This window comes from Prinia subflava, chromosome 7 (genome assembly GCF_021018805.1).
Source record: "Prinia subflava isolate CZ2003 ecotype Zambia chromosome 7, Cam_Psub_1.2, whole genome shotgun sequence".
Taxonomy (NCBI): Eukaryota; Metazoa; Chordata; class Aves; order Passeriformes; family Cisticolidae; genus Prinia; species Prinia subflava.
In genome coordinates, this window is record NC_086253.1 from 293,571 (window position 1) to 300,870 (window position 7,300).

Below are 7,300 nucleotides of genomic sequence, written 5' to 3' on the forward strand. Positions count from 1 at the left end.
TCCCAGGTCTGAGGAGGAAAGAAATGGGGGTTTGGGGACATGGAAGGCCCAGGCACAGACAGCCCCCCCTGCCCATCCCACCAGGGAGGCATTTCCTGCCTTTCCGTAATTACTGGTGGGACGACCACGACAGACAGACGAGTGTTGCACTGGGAATAGCTGCCCAGAAAAGATCCTGCAGATCCTGCAGAGAGAGGAGCCATTGTTCCCTGCTGCCCCATCCAGCAGATCGGGCTCTGTCCCCCCTGGGTGGGTGCCCAGATGAGTGGAGTGAAGCAAAGCTGCTCCTTCCAACCTCCTCTGGGAGTCCCCTGCTCCCTTTCTCTGCAGATGAGTCAAGGTATTGATCAGTCAGCTGGAGGAACACCCCATCTCAGACCTGTCCTGAAAAGCCGCTCCCCAGAGCCCCAGAAAGCAGATTTAGCAAAGGCAGTGAAAGAAAGGATTGTTTGGGTGGGTCCGTGGAGAAATCACTGGGCAGGGAGAGCACAGCCAATACGCTGATTAAAAGAAATGCACTCGTGAGGTGGAACTGCTCCCACTGGAGGCTGGAGCACAACCCTGGTGTGTGCTCCTTGAGCTGGGCTGCTGTCAGGACCCTGCCACGCACAACCCCACGGCAAGAGATGGTCTCCAGCTCCCAAAATAGCCATGGAAACACGGCAGGAGAACTGTGGCTGCCACTTTCCATGAAGGCTGAAGTGACTGCTGAGAGCAGTCACCCTTCCCTGGCCTGGAGGAGCGCTGGGGCGTGCATCCCTCCTGCCGTGCCAGGGCACCGGCCCTGTTATCTGCATCACCTCCCAGGCAGCTGCTGCTGCTCCTGGTTCTAAGGAGGGGCAGGAGGAGGGTTCTGGCTGGCCTATCACGGTTTGTGAGAGTGGCAGAGCTGGGAATTGAAATCTGGGGGGGTTGTGTTTAGGAACTTTTGCTCTTGCTCCTCCTTATTGCTTGCAGATGTGTTCTTGTGGGATGTTGCTGAAGTTCTGGAATAATTCAGCCTCTGAAACTGGACTGACAGGAGAGTGGGAGAGTTCCCTGTTAGCACTTAGGATCAAATCAAACCAAACCCCGATAACTGCAGCTGCTGTGAAACCTTTTCAGGAATATCTTCATTAATTCGTGAGGACCCTGGCATGTCTCAGCACCTGCAGGGTGTGTAAACTCTGTGCCAAGCAGGTTTGACTTACCATGGCTTACAGTAATTTTGATGTTTCCAAAGGGAAAGGGGAATTTGAGTGATGTGATGACCCCAATCTCCTTGTACCCTTTGTGTATTCATTCAGGGGATACCTCAGAAGGAAAACACAGAAGCTGGACAGAAATTGTCAAGAAATGAAGGAAGAATCCTGGCTGATACCCAGTTATCCTTGGTGTCCATAAGATCCCTTAGGAAAAACCAATGTGACAACTTTGCTTTCTGTGATGTGAACCACTGAAGAGGGTGGAAAAAGCAAAGTGCACTGAGAAAGAAAATGTGCTGAGAAATGAGAATTACAGATTCATGGAATGGTTTAGGGTGGAAGGGACCTTAAAGCCCATCCCATTCCACCCCCGACACCTTCCACTGTCCCAGAGTGCTCCAAGCCCCGTCCAACCTGGCCTCGAACAACTGATTTGTTTAAGATTTGCCATAACAATTTTGGCTCACAAGATGGAAATTAATTTCTAATGAAAACCTTCATGAAATGTAGCAAGAGCTGAATATCTCACAGATGACCTCAAGAATGAGCAGGAACAGGATGAAGTAGTTCAACATCTGAAGTCATGAACCTGCAAGTAAAAGTTTCCTTGAAAAGGGCATTGATAAACCCTTTGTCTGCCGGACAGAATTGAGCCATGGCAGGATGACCTGGTGATGGGCACACATGGACTGAGGGGCATTTCTGGTTACAGGGAAATGCTGGAGGCACCACGCCAGGTGCAGGATGTGCTTTAAAGCACCTGAACCTGTGAAAAATCAAACAGCCCACTGCTGGAGGCTTCGTACTCGTCACCCCTTGTGCAGAGCGGAGGAGGAAGGGCTATTTTGGGAAAAGTCCCTGGGTGACACAGGCCCAACAGCGTGGTGTCCCTGCCAGGATGTGACACAGTGTCTGGTCCAGCTTCCGATCCCTGGGATGGAACCACTTCTCCTAAATCCACTTAAGATGTGCAAACAGCCCTGTCAAGAGCAGCTCGCCAAGCTGTGTGGCTTTCTCTGGGCTGCAGTAGCCTTGGTAACTCTCACGGAAAAAATAACCTAATTTTCTTTTTCATCCATAAGCCGAACCCTTTAATTTGCTTTCAAGTGAATTAAACATAAGCCTCCATTTTTCTAATTCCTTTGTCCTAATTTAAAAGTACTGACATTTATCAAAGGAGTTTCCTGGATTCCCCATTTGCAGCTCATTGTTTTAGTATTTTTTAAATAAACCAGAGAGTGATGTTTTTATTGCTGAAATGCTTTCCTTCCCCCCTCCTTTTGTTAATAACAAGGGGATATTGTGCTAATTTCTAAACTTTCCCTATGACCTGAGAGCAGCCTGTGTCCTGTGCAGGTGACTGTGGTTCAGAGCTGAGATTTGCCATCGTTGTCGTGGGTGATGCAGGAGCCTCTCGAGGGCACAGAGCCTCATTCAGCTGTCCCGAGTGCCCTTTCCACCCTCAGTATGCAGCACTCCAGTGACCCACAGTTCATCCCATGAAGTTATTAAAGGTGCCAGGTGCCGGAGAACAACCCCAGCGTTATGAAAACAGTGATAGAGCAGCTCCAATTTATTTGTACTTCCAGAAACAGCAGCTGCCTAACAACTTTCACTCTGAAATGGGGGTTTGGTCCTTTCTGAAAAAGAAATTTCACTTGTGCAGTGTTTGCACAACATCACAGACATTGAAACCATCCTCTTGGAGTGTAAACACAGCACAAAATACAACCTGGGGCACAGAATGCCCTTCCCTGTGCTGGAGACTTCTGGGAAAGCCTGAGCAGTTGCTTTCCGAGCTTGTTTCTCCTTTTGGGTGGTTGGAATGGTCTCGAGGCTCCTTGGGGAGCAGAGTCCTGTGTGCTCCCCTGGCCCTGGGAGCGTTCCCCACAGGCTGTGCTGGCACTCCCAGAGCTCCCTCGAAGGACAAGGGGACCAGGTTCACCCATCACGAGGTGACAGCTCTTCTCCAGGCAGCGTTACTCATTCCAGCACCGGGCTGTTTTTCAGTGCCTTATGACAAATCTCCATTTCCCCTCAGAATTATGGGTTGTATTTTCATTTGCTTTCTGACCCTGACAGCCCTTCCACCGTGCATTAAGTTATCTCAGAGCGTCAGTGTTAATCTTGGGTCCTGGCATTTGGGGAGAAATGATGGGAAGGGTTTAGCACCAGACCTAACTCCACACCCTTTCGTGACTTGGTCCAGTCAAGGTTAAATCCTGAGGCTTGCACTCTGACAACATTCCCATCTGCTTGGAGACCTGCCTGCCTGTGCTGGGGACTCAGGAGATCACCAGTAAAACAAGGAGTGTATAAAAATAGAATTATACTTTATTACCTGGGGAACATAGGGATGTACCTAGCTCAGGAAGAGGACCAGGTGTCAGCAGATGTCACATTTTATGTGGGGAGGAATGAAGTTGAAAGCAAATTTAGACTACAGTTTAAACTATAGTTTATAAGGTTTTCTTATCCTTTTCCTGGGATTTGGAAGTATTTCCATAAAAGCTTCTCCCTCTTCTGTCTGGCCCAGCCTGGGGCACAGCCTCATCCTCCTGCAGGCACTGTGGATTCCCCATGTCTGGCCTTGCTCAGGTGCCTCCTGCTCTGGGTGGAACGAGAAATGAGTTAGAGCTGCCAGGGCAGAGGGATTGCTGGCAGGGGAGGGGTTAAAACTGGGAGTGGAAGCAGCTGCCCCCAGCAAGGAGCTCATTCCACAAAGTGGGAAATGGGGTTAAGAGCAAACCTGCAATAAAGAATCATTCCGGATGGAAAATCCCTGTGAGCCCGTCCAGTGCAACCCTCCCAGCACTGCCAGGGCCACCACTGCCCCTGTCCCCAAGGGCCACATCCATGGCTTTGGATCCCTCAGGGATGGGCACTCCAAACCTCCCTGGGTACCTCCAATTCCTGAGCCCCCTTTCCATGGGGAAATTCCTGCTGCTGTCCCCCCTGAGCCTCCCCTGGCCCAGCCTGAGGCCATTCCCTCTCCTCCTGTCCCTGTCCCTGGGAGCAGAGCCCGACCCCCCTGGCTGTCCCCTCCTGGCAGGGACTTGTGCAGAGCCACAAGGTCCCCCTGAGCCTCCTTTGCTCCAGGCTCAGCCCCTTCCCAGCTCCCTCAGGAATTCTCCAGCCCCTTCCCAGCTCCCTCAGGAATTCTCCAGCCCCTTCCCAGCTCCCTCAGGAATTCTCCAGTCTCTTTCCAGCTCTCCCAGCCCCTCCTGGGGCTCCAGACTCTTCCCCTAATTTCCTGATTTCCAGTGGCAGTAGCTTGGGTGCAAGCCCTCAGTGCAGAGGAGGGGAAGAAGAGCTGTGCATGGGACCTTTGATTTCCCTTTGATTTCTGTTACTCCACTGCTCCTGGATCCATCTCAGTTGCGTATTGCGAGGAATTGAACTTTAAAAGGAAAAATCAGCACGTTGTTTTTCAGTGAACATCTGTCCTTCATTCCCTGGTGGACATTTTCTCTTGAAATGCTTACAAATAAGAAAGTTTTCTTTATAGACTTACAAAACACCCTTTTAAAAGTAAAGTAAGGTTTCAGTCTCTTCTGGCAGCAATTAAGAATACAGGGTATTGTGCCTTTGAAAATTGAGCCTCTTATTTAACTGTCTAAATAGAGATTTAATTTTCCTGCTTTTGGCACCTAAGCTTGAAAATTTTCTTCTTACAGATGAAAACAGAACATTATAGAAATTGAGTCTGTGGCATTTTTATTCTGCTTTGTGAGACAGAAAAAATGAGGAAAATAATTTTTCAGTATTTGCACCTCTTAGTCTAACCCCTTTGAACCAAAATCCCCCATAAATGTCAGCTCTGATCACCCTGGATATACCATAAGGGCTGATTGTAGTGCAGACCCAGAGGCAGCAGCCCATGGAAGTGGGCAGGTGCTGCAAGTGCTGGCTGGGCCATTTCCCTCGTGTTCAGTGAGCTCTCGGCAGAGGTGTGCAGCAGATTCAGAACAATAAATAAGGAAAGCCCTCTGAGATCACCCAGTCCAAGCATCCCCAGCACTGCCAGGGCCCCCACTGCCCTTGTCCCCAAGTGCCACAGGGCTCTGAAATCCCGCCAGTCCTCTGAGAGGTGTTTTCCAGACTCACAGATGCTGTGGATTCTGCTCCCCCGTGGTGCTCCCGGCCCGATCAGTGTCCTTCGGAGCAGGATGTGCCTGACAAGGCGCTGATCTCAGCGGGCTCCTCGGGCACCCCTGGAGCTCGGGGTGCAGGGATTGGTGTGACCCAGCTCTGCATCCCCTCAGCCTCGCCTTTCCCCGTCTCTGGTGCTCCCCAGGGTCCGTTTTTCCCGCGGAAGGACAGACCCAGGCCCTGCTGCAGTCTCGGGGTGCGGGCTGGGGGAGCAGCGCCCCTCGGGCTGCCCTGCCCAGGGTGGGATCGCCCTTCCAGCCGGGCTGGCGAGGAGCGGGGCGTGGGGTGCGGCTGTGTCCCCTACAGGGCAGGATGTCCCCTACAGGGCAGGATGTCCCCGCCAGCTGCGGTGACACTGCGGAAAACAGGGACGGGGCTGCTCTGCTGAATGCGCTCCCAAGCAGGGACGCGTTGCTGTGTCCGTGTGTTGGGTTTTATTTCTCAAGGCCGATTTGGTGAAGAAAAATCCAGCAGGGAAAAGGAAATGCGAGCCCAGAGGGAAATACCCCTGGTGCCGGAGGGGCTGCAGGCACAGCAGGGAGGGAGGATGAGGTGGCCCTCAGAAGTGTTTCGTGTTTGTGGCTAACTGGACAGGTCGTGGAATGCGGGCTTGCCAAAATCCCTGGAGGTTCCAGCGGCCGGTGCATCCTCCCAGCCGCGCTCTCCCACCCTTCCCTGGTGAGTGCTGCCGACAAAACCCGCCTGTCCCCAGAGACAAAGCTCCCATGGCCGGTGAATCCCTGTAATTACCATAATCTGCTGTCGATTAGATCGGATAGCTCCGTTATCACTGTTAATAACAACTAATTAGTGAGGCTGTCACAGGGAGTGCTTCTGTAAGGGAAGGGTTTTGTCCTTAACTTCCCATAAAGGCTCTGTTTTAAATCGGGGGAGGCTCCGGCCTCAAGGGCACCGGTACTCAGCGACTTCGAGTCCCTTGCATTGTGATGGAAATCATCCACAAATTTCTCCCCCAAACTGCCAGCAGGGTGGGAAAACAGGAGCTGGGATGGAAAACGTAGCAAGGTTCAGGCAGCCCTGGAGAGATGCAGGGCAGGTGGAGGAGGATGGAATGAGGAGGTGCAATAAAAGGGCAAAGGATTATCTTTTCTTCACAAAACTGGAAAGACTGCAGCTGCGCCAGGGCAGGTTTAGGATCTCAGGGAAAGGTTCCTCATCCGGAAGTGCTGGCACTGCCCAGGCTCCACAGGGAATGGGCACATTCCCAACTCTGCCAGAGCTCCAGGAGCCTTTGGACAGCACTCCAGGGGTGCCCAGGGTGGGGTTGTTGGGGGTCTGTGCAGGGACAGGGGTTGGGATGGAAGATCCCTGTGGGTTCCTTCCAGCTCAGGACATTCTGTGGTTCTGTGCTAAGTACAAAACCCCCTTCATATCTCAAAAGATTTGTTGGAAGATGACAAAGGTTGCCACTGAGGAGTGAAGGATGATTTCAGTTTTAATAATGAAACATGAACATGTTGCTCACAGTCTTTTTTTTTTTTTTTTTTTTTTTTTTTTTCTGATGGAAACCTGCTCAATTAAAAAGAAAAACCTCTCACATTTCTCTTTCCTAATCCTGTGATTTCCTCCATGGCTCAAACCCTCCATAACCCAGAGCTTAAACAGCTGTTTTGTCAGGAGAGGAGAGCATTGGAAGGAGCTGGTTGCTCATCCCATATCCTGATATGGGTGACTCTGCAATGGGAAAGCTCAAGAACTCCCCGAGTTTTGGGTTGGAGATTCACTCTCAGTGAATCTGAGCTGCAGCAGGGGCAGGGATTAAGACAATGGAGGTGCTCAGAGGAAAAGGTAGCAAATAAATTCTACCTTGGATCCTTTTCTTTGATGTGAAAGAACATAATTAGGGTCTGTTTCATGTCACAGCTAGATGAGAAGCGGCCCTTTCCTCTCACAAGCCATTACTGAACTAGAAGCAAGACTACCACAGTAAAACTCCCTCCATG